The sequence below is a fragment of the Podarcis gaigeae genome (assembly GCF_964106915.1).
Source record: "Podarcis gaigeae genome assembly, chromosome: 4".
Lineage (NCBI taxonomy): Eukaryota > Metazoa > Chordata > Lepidosauria > Squamata > Lacertidae > Podarcis > Podarcis gaigeae.
The window spans coordinates 27,313,948-27,331,498 of NC_139677.1; the positions used below are offsets into that span (position 1 = coordinate 27,313,948).

The 17,551-nt window shown below is 42.9% G+C and overlaps 1 long non-coding RNA gene and 1 pseudogene across 2 annotated transcripts in view; both read left to right on the forward strand.

Moving 5' to 3' along the window:
- The window catches only part of LOC310843028, a 343,220-nt gene that overhangs the window by 129,629 nt on the left and 196,040 nt on the right, over window positions 1-17,551 (forward strand). The window lies entirely within an intron of this gene.
- On the forward strand, window positions 321-804 carry LOC310842698 (small ribosomal subunit protein uS19 pseudogene; annotated as a pseudogene). The gene has a single exon. The product of its transcript is annotated as a small ribosomal subunit protein uS19 pseudogene (transcript).

A 17,551-nucleotide genomic window follows, 5' to 3' on the forward strand; every position in this document is an offset into this window, starting at 1 on the left:
GTGCTACGGGCAACACTGGCTTCTGTCCCTCTGTCCTTCCCTCCCTCTTCTGATGCCCTCTTGCATCTCTGCCTCCCCAGGGCTTCCACAGCTGTTTGTTGCAGCAGCCCTGGCTACAAGCTCCCCAGGTAAATGGTGCCTCTGAGGCTGGCCAGGGGGTGCTTCCCAGACCCCTGTGAGGCAATGTGAGGAGGCACCTCTCTTAGCAGCAGGAGGAGGAGCTCAGAGACCAGGGGTGGCAGCTGCCCAGAGGACTGCCAAGGAGAGAGGAGAGAGGAGGTTGAGGGAACACTCCACAAGAGTGTTTGAAAAAGGCAAGCCGCATGGGATCTCGGCCTTTTCCCAGTGGATACTGCTGCCAAGATGGCAGAGGTTGAGCAGAAGAGGAAGAGTACTTTCCGGAAGTTCACCTATCGGGGTGTTGCCTGGACCAGCTCCTTGACATGTCCTACGAGCAGCTGATGCAGCTGTACAGTGCCGGCAGCTCAACTGTGGCCTGCGCCGCAAACAGCACTCCCTCCTCAAGTGGCTTCGCAAGGCCAAGAAAGAGTCCCTGCCCATGGAGAAGCCTGAGGTAGCCAAGACCCACTTGTGAAACATGATTATCCTTCCAGAAATGGTGGGCAGCATGGTTGGTGTGTACAATGGGAAGACCTTCAACCAGGTGGAAATCAAGCCTGAAATGATTGGCCACTATTTGGGAGAGTTCTCCATCACTTACAAGCCTGTTAAGCACGGCTGACCTGGAATTGGGGCCACCCACTCCTCTCAGTTCATTCTTCTGAAGTAAGGGGATTAGGAAAGAGTTGTGTCACGTGTAAACAAAAGGGTTTCCCAACAAACAAACAAAAAAGAGTGTTTGAAAAAAGAGGACAGGCTGCCAATTCTGCAGGCAAGGGGTGACATAACTAGGCTCCTGAGCCCCACAAGGGTGCTGCAGAAAGAATGTACCGTAGTTGGTCAAGAGAGCTGTGGACTCAAAAAGGTTGAAAAACTCTGGTGTAGTGGTTAGAATGTCCAACTAGGGCCTGGGAGACCAGGGTTGAATTCTACACTCAGCTATGAAGGTCACTGGGTTATTGCATCTCTTTTCTGAGTTGTTGTGAGGATTAATTGAGGAAGGAGAGAACCATGTACACCACCTCAAGCTCCTTGGAGAAAAATGTAGTGAAATAAATGCAGTGAATAAATAAAACCTGGAAATGGACCAGGGAAACAATGACTCTTCAGATGTCATCAGTTTTATCCTGAGGGATAAATTGCATCTACATATATACATACATAATTTTATTTGCATGTCGCCTTTTCACAGTTCAAACCATGTTCAAGGTGGCTTACAACATGAAAAAAATATACAGTGACAACATGGCAAAAGTAGTCATAAGCAATAAATAAAACATTTAAAAATACACAACCAAACTGAACAATTTCCACATAAATCACACGATCTGAAATAAAGATACAAAAGAACCACAACATGCCTTCCCCTAGACAACACCCCAGCCCCAAATCTACATTATGATGATTCAGTGTGGCTTTGCAGCACGTATAAGACTGTAAAACAGACATGTTGCATGGTGAATACCAACTCTTCCCCAGTCTGTAGGCAGATTTCCTATCTGTGTGGGGAAATGTATAGGAAGAGAAACTCTTAGATACCCCTGACCTCAACCCACAAAAGGGGGAGAGCTGGCTCAAACAGACCAAAGATAAATGAAAGAAGTGCTCTGTAAATGCACAGAGAAACTCTCCTCTCTAACCAGGCAAGCTGTTTCTTTTCATTTCCATTTTCCAATTCACAACATGGATTAATAGCTTGATAATTACTGATATAGCCCTATACCTCTGGTAGGGCTCCAACCTCACCAGTATGTTCATGCTGGACTCATAAGTCACAGATCAAAATGTTCAACCTTGTTGAAAGATGGCAAAAGCAAGATTGTCTTCATATAAACATGGGGACCTTCTTTCTGCCATTGTGAACATTCAGGTATCTGAAGTCCAAGACAGTGGACATTTAAAGGGTTGTTTTGTACATTACATGAATCTCCTACAACAAGAAAAAACACTTTTCTATAACTTTACACTTCAGGGAGATAGAAGTCAAACTTCCACTTTGTCTACAGCAGTCTTTTCCAAGTTGGTACTATCCAGATACTTCGAAGTACAACTCCCATGATGCATAACCATTTTTAGTTGTTGTCCAAGAAATCTGGATAAAACCAGATTGGAAAAGGCTAGTGAATCAGATTGGAAAATCTGAGCACAGATATCACCCACATTCTGGGGGGTGTTTTCAGTGGAATGCACGTTCAGATGGGCATTGGGAGATGCATCTAACTTATGTCCACTGTTCCCATTTTAGTATGCAGATCTCCTTAGCGGTGTAGGTTTGAGGAAACATGGTGATGTTGGGGACAGGACAGTCCTTCTTCCTCCCAAACACATAAAAAATTATTGCAGGTCCGTATCCACTTCATGCCATTCTTATGCCGGAAAAGAGGGTTAACAAATCAAACAGATGGGATTTAATAGAGCAGAACAATTAAATAAGCAACTCAATGATGGTGTTGTTGGGAGGGGGGGATGAAGTTTTATCTCAAAGCAAATTCTCAAGAAAACAAGTCTAAAGCCAAAGAAAATCACATCAAGCGATTTACCAAGGATGATTACAGTTACACAGCAGCACAGGGAGACACAAAAGGCTTTGCCCCATCATTAACTCTTCCTGTTCAGCAGCACTAATCATGAGAGAGTCACGGACAGAAGCCCGATTGATCGAAGGCAGATCTCTTGGAAAGTTCATAAGGAATAGAAAAGGGGAAGGGGGGTGTCTTTATCAATAATCTTTCTCTTCAAAGCCTGAGAAACAAATGAAATGCAAATTTAACAAATTAGCCATGTGATTAACACACAGTAGGATCACTTTGGGCACTTAGCTTTGCTGCTTGCCAAGATGTAATCCCACTGAGAATTACTGCTAGGACTGATAAAAGATAATTCCCTCCCCCCTCCTCAACTTCACTCCAGAATCTACAGCCAGGCTCTTTGCTCTGCTGTTTAAAAGTAAATCTGTGCTTCAAACATGAAGGCACAGATTAAAGCACCTTGCTAGAGACCATAAAACAGGGGAAAGTGGACAACGCTTTCCTGGAACTGATCATGGGCTTGTGCTCTGCTTGACATCACTTTAATGACATGCCTCTTTGAAAACTTCTCAGGTTCTGCTTTTGGCTTGCCTTCTTTAGAAAAGGATATCCCTTGGCCATTTTGATGTGATTGTATTTGTTTCTCTCACTGCACCATCAGAATCCCAAGGCTCCTGTTTCTTTTTCTCCCCAGTATCCAGAGTTAAACATGAAATCTATTCCTGCAGTTTTCACACCAAAATTTTGCTTTCTGCGTGAAACTTTGGGGTGTTCCAGGCATAGTGTATGTGTGTGTGTGTGAACCTACCTTATATTTTAAGTGTCCCCTTAACAATGCACACTGAAAGATATAGATGTGTTCACAAACACATGAATCATACGGTGTTACTATATATATATATATATATATATATATATATATATTTGCTTTCGTAGATTTTCACGGGTACAGGAATGCAGGTTTTGGTGTCCTCGGGTGTCTTCCCGTGTAAAAGTTGGGGTGTCTAGGCGACGTTTCGACGAGGTCTCACTCGTCATCTTCAGGCTGGTGCTTCACCAGCCTGAAGATGACGAGTGAGACCTCGTCGAAACGTCGCCTAGACACCCCAACTTTTACACGGGAAGACACCCGAGGACACCAAAACCTGCATATATATATATATATATATATATATCCTGCCTTTCCCTCAAGGAATTCTATGCAGAGTATATGGTTCTCCATGGTTTCAAGCCCCCACATTGGGCAAAAAGATTCCTGAATGCAGGGGGTTGGACTCTATGCTTCAAAGAGGTTATCTGGTGGCAGGTGTGAAGTATTTTTTTGCGTAAGAACTAGATATGTTGCAGGTCAGCATTTTTTAAATATTTACTTCTCACAAGCCTATTGAACCACTTCCATCTGTGGAACTGGCAGTTCCCCACCATGCTCGGGCCGCCCTCGCATTTCTGTGCAGTCAAACAAAAGAACAGTATTAAAAATAAAAAAGTAGCATAGGCATAGCTAAAAAATTTGTTAGGGGCAGGGGGCAGCCAAAATTGTTGACTTTTTTTTGGAAAAATGTACTTTGAGTACTTTCAATGCTTTTCAGTAATATTTGGGCAGCTCTCTTGTTTTTTACACCTGCTCACCGCTTTCTTTGTTTAGGCACGCCAACCCAGACATGTACATTTATCGTGCACGTTCCATTTTCCAAAGGGCTGATTTTTATCTCTCTTTTAATAATGTCCTTATGTCTGCCGTTCGCTGGTTTCATCGGCAACTCCTTGCGGATCATTTCATATCATATTGATTTATGCAACTGCTCAGGGGGCGTTTTCTTTCTTTAGTTTGGCAGCAGCATATAAATAAATAACAGACCCTCCAGGTGTCCCTATTTTCCACCAACAGTCACAGATTTACAGGAGCTGTCCCGGTTTCTGGTTTGATCCTGGAATGTCCCACTTTTCCTTAGGGGGAATATTGAAGGATAGGGCAGGGTGTCCCTATTTTCATCAGAGAAATGATTGAGGGTATGGAGTTGTCCTAGAGTTGCCATATTTCAAAAAGTTGTTGAGCTTCTTTGGCAAAGTTGTTGAACTGTTTTGTTGTATTCTTGCCAAAGTTTTTTCAGTTTTTTAATGTTTTAGCCAAAGGTTTTGTTTTTTACAAAATCTCAAAAAAGAAGTTTTTGAGCAATTTCAAATAACATTCACCAGAATCTACACCACCAACATGGGCTGCCATATGGATGGATTTTCCTGGAAATTTAAGCAATTTCTGCCCCAATACTGCTTACGATGCCCGAATACTGGCTGTGTCCAGGAAATTCTAGACTCGGTGCTTTTTTCCGAGGGGACACAGGAATACACATACCCCTAAAAATTTTGTGAATCTAAGTTTGGCTTCATTGAGGGGCACTATTTCAATTTTTGTTGTTGTTTAGTCCTTTAGTCATGTCCGACTCTTTGTGACCCCATGGACCAGAGCACACCAGGCACTCCTGTCTTCCACTGCCTCCCGCAGTTTGGTCAAACTCATGCTGGTAGCTTCGAGAACACTATCCAACCATCTCGTCCTCTGTCATCCCCTTCTCCTTGTGCCCTCCATCTTTCCCAACATCAGGGTCTTTTCCAGGGAGTCTTCTCTTCTCATGAGGTAACCAAAGTATTGGAGTCTCAGCTTCAGGATCTGTCCTTCCAGGGAGCACTCAGGGCTGATTTCCTTAGGAGTAGGAAATTTTTTTTAGGGGGGGAGCATTGTCTAGACATATGGCAACCGTAAGACCCTCTAGCCACCCTAAGGCAGCACTGTATAGGGGAGGTTTTTAAAAAAATGTTTTTAATGTTTTATTATGTTTTATATGTGTTGGAAGCTGGGGCAACCGTCAGATGGGTGGGCTGTAAGTAATAAAATTGCTTCTTCTGCTGTTATGGAATAGGACGTCCCTATTTTAGTTGGAGAAATGTTGGAGGGTATTAAATAAAGCCGTGCAAGCGTCGAAGAGGTCAGCCGGTTCGGAGGCTGAGTCACCACCCAGCCGCCCTTCTTTCCCCCAGAAGCCACGGGCCCCGTGGGCGACTGCACTTCTCCCTCTCAGATATGGATCAAGGAGCCCTGCATTCCGGCTGTTGCCTCGCAGCTCCTCCTAAACAGAAGAGGCTGCCTCAGGCTGGGCGAGCCCCGAAGGTGGACGTGTTTTCTCCAGCATCCACCCCGGCCCGCCCCGCCTCTCCTCCCCACGGAGCAAATCGCCTGCATCTCCAGCAAGACGTGCCAGAGAACGCCGCTTCTTTATCGGGAGTGGCTGAGGAAGATGCTTCGCCACTCCCGGCTGAGTCAAAGGGGCTTTCTTCCCCCGAAGCTCGTTGCAGGGCGGAGAGGCTGGTTTCCCTTTCGTAACTTGCAGCCTTGGGGTTTCCCTTTCTTTCTTTCTTTCTTTCTTTATTTATTTCTTTCGCGCGCACGCACAGTCCACCCACCGGGCTTGGAGGAGCCCGGACTTCCCTAGAAGGGAATACCATTCGCTGGCCTGCACCTTTCCTTTCTCAAGATGCATCTGCAAGTCATTCTGAGCAACTTGGAGGAAGGTGGGGGTGGAGGTGTGGAGGTGTATTGAGCAAAAAGAAAAAGTCATGGTTTGCATCTGCTCAAGAGCATGTTGCTCTTTTTAAATGAATTTGTTTCTTTGGATTTAAAACCATTATTATTAGTATTAGTATTAGTATTATTATTATTATTATTATTAATTGAGTTTATACACCAGCCTATACCCAGAGGTCTCAGGGCGGTTCACAGAAAAGATCACAACATATATAATCAGAATAAAAACAACAACCCTATAACACACACCCACACCCCAAAAGAGCCATGTTTTAAAAGGGTAAAGGTAAAGAGACCCCTGACCATTAGGTCCAGTCGTGACCGACTCTGGGGTTGTGATGCTCATCTCGCTTTATTGGCCAAGGGAGCCGATGTACAGCTTCCGGGTCATGTGGCCAGCATGACTAAGCCACTTCTGGCGAACCAGATCAGCACACGGAAACGCCATTTACCTTCCCGCCGGACTGGTACCTATTTATCTACTTGCACTTTTGACGTGCTTTTGAACTGCTAGGTTGGCAGGACCGAGCAACGGGAGCTCACCCTGTCACAGGGATTCGAACCGCCGACCTTCTGATTGGCAAGTCCTAGGCTCTGTGGTTTAACCCACAGCGCCACCCGTGTCCCTTTAAAAGGGTATATAGGATGTATTATTATTATTATTATTAGAAAAGAGGTGCTGGAACTCACCATGAATGCCTCCCTTGTTCTCTTATAATGGCAATGGTGCCCACCTGAGAGGTGCTGGAACTGAGTTCCGGCTGCAAAAAGGCTCTGAATTGTTATTATTGTTAATAACATTCATATCCCACCATTAAGGGGTGCCAACATGACTAAAATATTGGGGGAGGGCAGGTAAGCCCCATCCCACATAATCACATGATGCAGTGCACAATTTGAATGGCACTACTCATCAACTTTAGGGGGGGGAACCCCCCTCAATTTATTCGAAGGGCCAAAGGGACTTTGGCCCCTATGCCACCTTTCATCTGAATATAACAAGGTGGTTTACAGCTTAAAATAAAAAATTAATCCAGGAGTCACTGTAAATACAGGAAATAAAAGGACCTGGACCCAACATTTTGCTCACTCCAAAACATAGAATTGTAGTGTTGGAAGGGGCCCTGTGAGTGATCTAGTCCAACCCCCCTGCAATACAGAATCTGAATGTTTATTTGTTTAATAATAATAATAATAATAATAATAATAATAATAAATCTCACATTCATGTAGGTGCATTCAAAAGCATTTGGAGGTTGGTGAAACCTCAGGAGCCAGAAGTGTAAGTTTTTTAAGGCATTCAGCAAAATTGGGGAATATGCAATTTTGTTTCATTAGCATCATTTATATAGCTTGCTGAATATGGAAATCCTCAGTGCAGAATTTCCCTTTGTGTCTCCTAGCATGCACAGAACCTTGGCTTCAGAAACAGAGCTGGTGAAGCCTTTATCATAAGGAAACATGGGGAAATAGGCAGCCATCTTTACACTGAGTCAGACCACTGGAGTGTCTAACTCAATATTCTCCACTGACTGATAATGGTTCTCCAGGGCTTCAGATGCTACCTGGAGATGCTGAGTATTTGTCAAGACCTTCTGCATTCAAAGTGGGTGCTCTGCCACAGACTCTTCCCTAATCAGGATTAAAAAACAGTGCGGAATTAGTCCCAGGGAGATTTTGGTCTTGTATTTCTTGAACATCAAATACTCATGCAAGTTGCTTTTGAAGCTGATAGGTGTTTCAAAAGAAGTTTGTGATGCAGCAAGAAGATTAAACCCCACTGGGCTAACACAAACCCTTGGGTGCTCCAAAAGTAGCTCTTTGGATCTCAGCTATTGCATATAAATAAGACTAACTACTCTGAGAACTTTTGAAAGCATACTTCCACGTTAAGCCTCTTGGTTGTTCTCAGCCACAAAACAGCAAGAGTTGCAGGTCTGACTTGCACGTACATTTGCAGAAGGTAGTTTTCATGGTGAAACCATTGCACAAAATGGCTCTTTTGACCCAGTGACTATGAAATGTGTCAGAAGCAAACCTGTTACGTTGTCTTGGTGAACAAAGACTAATTGATCTATGCTACCAGACACAAGTCACACACTGAGCTAATTCAAAGGCACAGACCCACAGAGCACAACTAACACCCCCTAGACTTGTACTCTCTTGCAATATATGCTGTATGGGTCCTACTTAAGTTCTGAATGGAGCAAGTAGCAGAATATTTAGATCCACAGAGATAAACTGCCTCTGTAGCAGTTACTGGGAAGGAACTAGATAGGCAACCCCTCCAGACAAAAGCTGCAATTCTGTAGACATGTCTCTGAAAGTATTTTTGAGTAGACATGCAAAATATTGCACAGTTGGATTTCTAAGCATGTCAGAAGGCTCAGTCCTCTGCACATTTTACTTTTGAATAACTAGGAGTCCAGCATTTTAAACTGACTATTCCTAAAGTGAAGTCCTAATTTTTCTGATTTGGATGATTCCAAGTGGAAAGTGTGAAGGATAGGGGCAGTTTGCAAGAAACTGCAATGTCGCAGTGGTGCAAACCTAACTTAAAGTAGGAGTAACAACCTCAGCAACGGGATATGAAGTATAAGCCCCGAACGGGACCTGTTGTGTGAATTGGTAGTGCCCTTAGTAGTAGACAGCTGGTCCTTTGAGTAACTTCTGCTCTTTCATTATGCCTTTGGGAAACCAACACTGTTTCCCACCTTCTGAGAAGCTTGATTTACAGAGATGGCTCTGTGCAACAACACAACCCACCAGCATATGCATGAACACATTCCCAACAAGGAGGAGCCTTGGGGTACATTGCATAACCCACATGTACCTATCGAGAGCACGACTCTAAAATTACATCTTTCACCTACAGAGGTGGTTCAAGGTATTTCGTCACCCAAGGCAAGATAAAAACATTCTGTCGCTCTTCCATCCCTGAGGGCTGTCATATACCAGACTATGTAAGATCCTTTTGTTGACTATCAGAAGATCACAGAACAATCCAGACTGCAATGGGGTGCCAAACCAGAAACCAGGACACAACCTCCATGCAGTGCAAAAAAAGAAGGAAGACAAACCGCAGCTCATGTGGCATATGAACACGTTGCAGTCTGGGCATTCAGCCTGCAGGAAATATTCTAGACAGCATTTACTTGTTTTACAAATTTGATATACTAAGATTGATAAATGGTTTGCTCAAATGAGCTAGTGAACCCGTGGCAGAAAAACTCCAGTCACACAATCAACCACTAAAGGCAATTACACCGGAGACCACAACACGCCCCCCCCCCCAAAAAAAATCCTACCAAGTGCAGACCACATAGAATGCAAACATCAAAGAGAGAAATACAACTGATGGAACTGCAAATTGTACTGGAGCAAGGGAGGAATTTGGGACAGAGACAAGCATACAGTGAAAGCACAAGAGACACAAAGGTAGCAATATCTTTGTTTACCCGTGAAGAGGAATTGGTGGTTAAGCTACTCCAAGAATTGAAGCTCTGGGAGGAGAGTCGTGGTCTCCTAACAGTTCTCAGCACCCTTAACAAACTGCAGCTCCCAGGATTCACTGGGGAAGCTGCGCCTGGTTAAAATGGAATCATAGTGGGACTTCCGGTCGGCGCCAGCGCTTAATGGCGTCTCTCTCTCTGTTCTCCGGGGAGAGGGCTGCTCCACGAGTTCGGGTCTGACCGCTACGGCGAAGCGGGGACCCCTAAAATCACAGGCGTGGAAGCCTGTGAACAAGGAGACTCGGTGGGCACCATTTGCGCCCCCCTTTACTGCAAAAGAGCCTTTTTAAAGGCTCCGGAGGAGCATCGGGGGATCACGCGGTGCTGAGAGTCACTACCCAGCCCGTGGAGTGAAGCCGCGTCACCATAGGTGGAGAGCGTCGATTTCTTCCTGAAATTTGGTCTGAAAAAGAGCACCCGTAAGTAAGATTGGATACCTTACTGGGATTACAAACAAAAACCTTTTAAATTTGGCTGAAAACGGGGACGGTAAATAAAGGAAGTCTGCCTCCCCCGGACTGCATGATCGCTAAAGCAACGGAACTAGGAAGCTGCAATTGAAAATTTACTGTGAACTTTTTGGATTGGGCTAACCCTAACACTGAAGTTAATTTTCCCCCCTTGTAAGCAGGATCAGGGGGGGAAGAAGTAGAAGAAAAGGTAACCTGCATAAGGGAGTTTAAAAGGACAATTTCCCGCAGTCTCTGACTCTGGGAACGGACTGCCTGGGTGAAGCACTTTGACAGGAACTGTCAGATCACCTTTGTTTTAAAGTGGACTTTATTGGATATAACTTTTGAGACTTTGTGAAATAACATTGTTGCAACTAAAAGACTGATAGACTTTTTTAGAAACTTTTCTCCTCTGAGGGCTGTTGGATTCTTTGATTCCTTTGCTTACTGGACACATTGATGCTCCCTCTAGAGGGGCTGAAGGTAACAGTTGCAACATAGGCTTTAAAAAGAAAGTCACTGGATTTTTCCACTGTAAACCTGTTCCTGTGAGAACGACCTTGGGACATGAGCGGCCCTGTAGATGAAATAGCAACAAGGTCTAAAGCTAAAGCTGCACAAAAGAAAAGGGGCTCGCTATCAGGACTACCGCCAACAGGTGCAGCAGGACAGGAAAAAGGAATAACAGCATTCATGGATTCAGTGACACAGGCATTACTTAAAATAAATGAATCTTTAGAAAATTTGACCAAGCAGAGTACGGAAAACACTGACCCTACAGGAGCCAGACACTAGTCCAAAATGAGTTTTAGAACTAATCCGAGTTTTTGGTCAGGTAGCAGGATTTAAATTGAACAAACAAAAAACCAAGGTCTTGGGAAAAAACTTAACAAGCGTGGCAAGAGAGAGGTTCCAAGAGGAAACTGGTCTAATTATGGCAAAAAAAGTGAAATACCTGGGAATTAATATGACATCTAAAAATGTGAATTTATTTAAAGACAATTATGATAAATGTTGGACTGAGATTAAGAAGGATCTAGAAATATGGTCGAACTTGAAGCTTACCTTGCTAGGACAAATTGCAGTGATTAAAATGAATGTATTGCCTAGAATGTTATTTTTGTTTCAGACATTACAAATTGTGGATAAACTGAATTGTTTCAAGAAGTGGCAGAAAGATATATCTAAATTTGTCTGGCAGGGCAAAAAGCCCAGAATAAACTTTAAGATACTTACTGATTCAAAAGAAAGAGGGAGATTTGCCCTGCCAGACTTAAGACTGTACTATGAATCGGCAGCTTTCTGCTGGTTGAAAGACTGGCTACTACTTGAAAACGCAGACATTCTGGATTTGGAAGGTTTTAATAACATGTTTGGTTGGCATGCATATATCTGGTATGGCAAGGTCAAAGTGCACAAGGGTTTTAAAAACCATATTGTCAGGAAAGCATTATATAATGTTTGGACTCAGTATAAGGATTTGCTGGAAAATAAAACTCCCAGGTGGTTATCACCAATGGAGGCTAAAGAGGTGAAGAAGCTAAACACGAGAATCAACTGGCCAAAATATTCTGAGATTTTAGAAATAGAGAGTGGCGAATTCAAATTACAGAGTTTTGAGAAGATAAAGTCCAAGGTACGAGATTGGCTCCATTATTATCAAATAATGGAGGCCTTTAAACAAGACAGGAAAATTGGGTTCCAGGTGGAAAAATCGAAATTAGAAACTGAATTGTTAGAATCCAATACTAAGAATCTATCAAAGATGTATAACTTGCTGTTGAAGTGGAATACAATTGATGAAACTGTTAAATCAGCAATGGTTAGATGGGCACAGGACCTAGGACATGACATTATGTTCACTGACTGGGAACAGTTGTGGACCACAGGTATAAAATTTACGGCTTGTAATGCCTTAAGAGAAACCATTATGAAAATGATTTATAGGTGGTACATGACCCCAGTCAAGCTTGCTAAGATTTATCATTTGCCCAATAATAAATGCTGGAAATGTAATGAGACTGAAGGTACCTTCTTTCACCTTTGGTGGACCTGCCCGAAGATTAAAGCTTTCTGGGAAATGATTTATAATGAAATTAAGAAAGTACTCAAATGTACTTTTCATAAGAAACCAGAGGCATTTCTTTTGGGTATGGTGGGCCAACTGGTGCCAAGGAGGGACAAGATCTTTTTTATGTACGCCACAACGGCAGCAAGGATTCTACACTACAAAGTATTGGAAGACACAAGAGCTACCCACGCTGGAAGAATGGCAGGCGAAAGTGATTGACTTTATGGGACTGGCAGAAATGACCGGCAGAATCCGCGACCAGGAGAAAGAAACTGTGGAGGAAGATTGGAAGAAGTTTAAAGTATATCTTAAAAATCGTTATAAAATTGAGGAGTGTTAAAGTGTGAAGGGAAAGGAAGATGTATAATTACAGCTATATTTATTCTTTTTCATTTAATGTGATATTGAAAAGGAGAATAAGTTTAAATTTTAATTGGTTAAAAGAGTTGCTGAAAAATTGTGAAACTAGGATGCAAAAAGGGGAAGGTATGGGGAAGTCCGAGAAAAGAGGCTTATGAAAAGGAGGTTAAGAAAGTTGGATCTATGTTCTCTTTTTGTGTGTGTCTGTTGTTGTATGTATTGTTTAGTGTTGTTGTGTCGATAAAATTGGAAAATCAATAAAAAATTATTAAAAAATAAAAATAAAATGGAATCATAGTGCTTTAAATGTTTGGTGTGGGTGTGGCCTTAGTTGCGTCTTCATACTTTGCAGAGCCAACAAGTACAGTGGTACCTCAGGTTACAGACACTTCAGGTTACAGCTGCTTCAGGTTACAGACTCCGCTAACCCAGAAATAGTACCTCGGGTTAAGAACTTTGCTTCAGGATGAGAACAGAAATGGCGCGGCGGTGCAGCGGCAGCGGGAGACCCCATTAGCTAAAGTAGTACTTCAGGTTAAGAATAGTTTCAGGTTAAGAATGGACCTCTGGAATGAATTAAGTTCTTAACCCGAGGTACCACTGTATGCGGTTTGGCTGTCACTCTTCCTTCTCCCCACCACACTGGTCTCCTTGTCTTTGTCAACAGATGTGGAGGAGGAAGAAGAGACACAGATATCAGGCTCTCCTGCTTTCCATGCAGCTACATCATCCTCTCCTCCAGCGTTATTATATCACTCAAACTTTCTTCAGGCAAGGTGGCAATGCACTGGAGGATTGGTGTGGGTGAAGGAACAGCAGAGAGAGAGGAAAGAGTGGGTTTCTTCAACTTCAAAAGATTGGTGTGGGTGCAGCTTGGGGGATACTGCAGAATCCGCAGAAGGAGGGAGTTCAGAGGACATCAGTGGGATAAAACACCCCATAGCCGACATCACTAAATGCATCTGTAAGGAAGGGGGAGAGAAGGAAAATGCCATTACGTTAAGAGATCCCCAGCTTGTGAGCCATTGCGCAGATCTGTCATGGAATTATCCTTCTACATAGGGGGGGGGGGAGCCCTGATGATTGCTCCTTAAAAAGTGGTTAATTAACACATATGCCACAAATGTCAGGATATCATAAATATTCTGAGTAGTGACGGATAGCAGGATAAACCCAGAGCACATGCCACAAGTTCTTTATCTCTGCAGCTATCTAGGGTTGGTGTATTTACAGAATATCACAGCTGCACATGCTTTTGCTCCGTAGCCATATGTTTTACTATTTCCCCCAGATGTAAACCATAAAATGGCTTTATCTGTTTTGTGGTTTGGCATAAAGCTAATAAAATAAGCTACAAATACCTAACTTACAACTCCGCTTGGAATCTCTGTGGGCCTGTGATGGCAAAAGTGCTATTTACAAATGAAGACACAAGCACTCTGATCCAGGGGTGAAGAAGCTGTGGGCTTCCAGATGTTGCTGAACTTCATTCCCCCAATCATCCCTGACCATTGACCATGCTGGCAGAGTCTGACAACATCACAGGAGGGGAGTACTGTATTTTTCGCTCTATAACACGCACCAGACCATAACACGCACATAGTTTTTAGAGGAGGAAAACAAGAAAAAAAATTCTAAACGAAATAGTGGATATATGATTTTTGTGGTTCATGCTGTGGCCACAGAAATGTGATCTGACAGTGAGTTTGGAGTAGCCCAATGCAAAAATCCTGAGGATCCTTGTGGATCCATGCTTTGTAACCACGGAGGAGGAAAGGAAGGGGAACCATGGATCCTCTGCTCACGACTGCAGCAGATCCCCCCCGCCACCTGCAGGCATTCGTTCCATAACACGCACAGACATTTCCCCTTACTTTCTAGGAGGAAAAAAGTGAGTGTTATGGTGCAAAAAATACGGTACATGCTCCCAAATTCCTGCTGTAATGCAACAAGGTTGCTCTGCATGTGCAACTGATGTAAACATGCATTGTGGTGCACACCCAGGTCACACTGAACTTAATGGTTGTGTTTGAGGCAGATGGGAATATGCAGTTGCCTCTAGGGTTGAAAGTCAAATCCAGTATAACAAGACCGAAGCTGAATTGGGCCCCTTATGTATCCTGCTTATTGTTTCTTCCACAGGAAGTCTTCAAGTCTGTGACCTCTTTAAAAAAAGAAAAAGTATTTCGATTGATTTTTGGGCCGTACTGCATTTCTGCTTCTTTTTTTAGATTTCCTCCACTCTGCAAAGGAAATGGCATTGTGTACTCTTTAAGTACTGCATTACTGATATTCTCTCATCATTGTAGAAGAGCATCGAGCTACTGTTCATTGTCTTTAGTAGGGTGTGTTTAACTTATATAAAAAGAGAGAGGATGTGCAGCACTATGTTTTTCAGTTACGTTGAAGCCCTGAAAACTTTAAAGGATATTCATATTTTATTTATTTACTTGTACAAATTTATATACTGCTTAAGCATACAGGAAATATCAAAGCTGTTAACAAAAAGAAATATAGATATGTAAAGAAAGCATCGGTGTAAAATTCACGGAGGAAAAAACATAACAATTGGTTGGGTCAGATATTGGGGAAAGCCTGCTTGCCCAGGAATATAGGGCTTCCTTAACCTGTGACCCCCCAAAATTCAGGGTCTCCCCAAAAACCGATGCCAAAGTTTTGTGCTAGTTCTGTGCATTAGTTTGGGGGGTGGGATGCAGATTTTCAGTGTCACAAGTCAATGAACCTGGAATGGAGCCAAATGGATATCTTGAGTGTGGGGAACTGTTAATAAAGATCTATAAATTGGAAAGGGCAAATATTTTCATGTGTCCTATTTATAAAGGTAAAGGTAAAGGTACCCCTGCCCGTACGGGCCAGTCTTGACAGACTCTGGGGTTGTGCGCCCATCTCACTTAAGAGGCCAGGGGCCAGCGCTGTCCAGAGACACTTCCGGGTCACGTGGCCAGCGTGACAAAGCTGCATCTGGCGAGCCAGAGCCGCACATGGAAACGCCGTTTACCTTCCCGCTGGTAAGCGGTCCCTATTTATCTACTTGCACCCGGAGGTGCTTTCGAACTGCTAGGTTGGCAGGCACTGGGACCGAGCAGCGGGAGCGCACCCCGCCGCAGGGATTCGAACCGCTGACCTTTTGATCGGCAAGTCCTAGGCGCTGAGGCTTTAACCCACAGCGCCACCTGCGTCCCAGGTCCTATTTATATGTTTTGATAAACATGCAGGGAGAAACCACTTCTTACCCCATGAATACCAATTAAAGAAATGCAGCTTTGCCATGAAATCCTATACATAACTACTCAGAAGTAAGCTGTGCTGAATTCAAAGAGACTGATTTCCAAGTATACAGCCTACATTAGCTGCCCTTGTTAAACTCAATGGGACTTTACTACCGTAACTTGTCTCACCAATGGTTAGTGTTGTGTGTGCAGCAATGCATCATTTGAAAAAGCAGTTTAATTTATTATTCTTTTTTGTAAATTCTGGAGGCAAATCCCCACTTGGTAAAGCTGGAGTTTCCAAACTTTTATTTCAAACCTTCAGTAAAAAAAAAACACTCCCACAAATAAAAGAGATATGCAAACATTTGACGTTTCAGCAGCACAGGAAATTCATTAAGGATGAAATAGATCTGAATAGTTTTTTAACCCAAACTATTAAAGTCTTCTACTCCCTTTCCCCAAAATACTTCCAATTTAATTTGTGACTGGTGCAAAATAGCCGTGGATGCTACATGCAATTACAGCTTCCCCCTCCCCCCAAAAAATTAAAATAAAACTTAACCTATAGATTTAATCAGAAATGATGACAGCAAAGGTCTGCCAGGATTGTCGCAGTGCAGACCCACACGTGTTGGCAAAAGTGTGAGTGCTGTTTAAATACTTGCTAGTTCATCATTTTTATGTCACTGCTGAAAAGATAAGTCCTGAAATTGTAAGTTCCTGCGATAAACATATTTCCCTTTTGCTTACGAGACACAAGCAAAGTTAATAGTGTGTGTGAATGTGTGTGTGTGTTTCTCTCCACACAACACCAACCCAGTCTTGCAAACATCTGGCTCATACCCTTGCTCAACAAGATTTGTTCCACTGCTCCATTTCATTGAAACATCTGTCATTTATATCAAGCAGTTGACAAATGAACACATGATGAATTCCAAAAAAAAAAAAAGCAACCTGGTAAGTCATTAAATGTCAATCCTATAACGTGAAAAACAGCACCCCTGTCTCATTGAAGATGGCAAGTCCCACATACCAAACCAGAACAGCAGAGGTGCTCTGTTCCAAAGTCATTTAATTCAAACCAGCAAAGGTTCTTCATTTCCTCTCTCTCTCAATCCCCTATATTTAATGACTGTAAATCGTTCTCTACATAAAAGACAATCATGTGTTATTGAGAGTCATTACATGGCTATTGTTTAGCAAATGTGTTTATCTGCTTAAAACACGGAAAGTTTCCAGAAGCTTGAAATCCTCAGGGTTTTCCCAGCTAGGCTGGCTTTTTAATGTTTGTTGAAAAGCAGCTTTGTATTTGTATTCAGGAACCAAGTCTCTGCTATCTTTTGCTTTAGTGCGATGCAATTCAAAGGAATAGAATGGCACACAGAGAGAGGCCTGTAGATAAAAAACACACACACACATTTAAAATGCCTTCATTAATGGCAGTATAATATTCCAAGAGCCCACTTTGTGGTGGAGAGGGCAGGGAGATGGACAACCAAGGACAGACAGGGTTTAGTGTGGTTAAATTGTCGCTTTAAAAAGTTGTAAAGCTAGATTAAGCATATATTTCAGTAAGGCTGCACCATTTAAAATGTACTGTTGTGAAGTAATACACTTCTAAATAAGGCTCCCATAAGAGGCTCCCATGAAGTTCGAAATCTATTCTAATATGGTTCACCAGCCAGTTATTTGTTA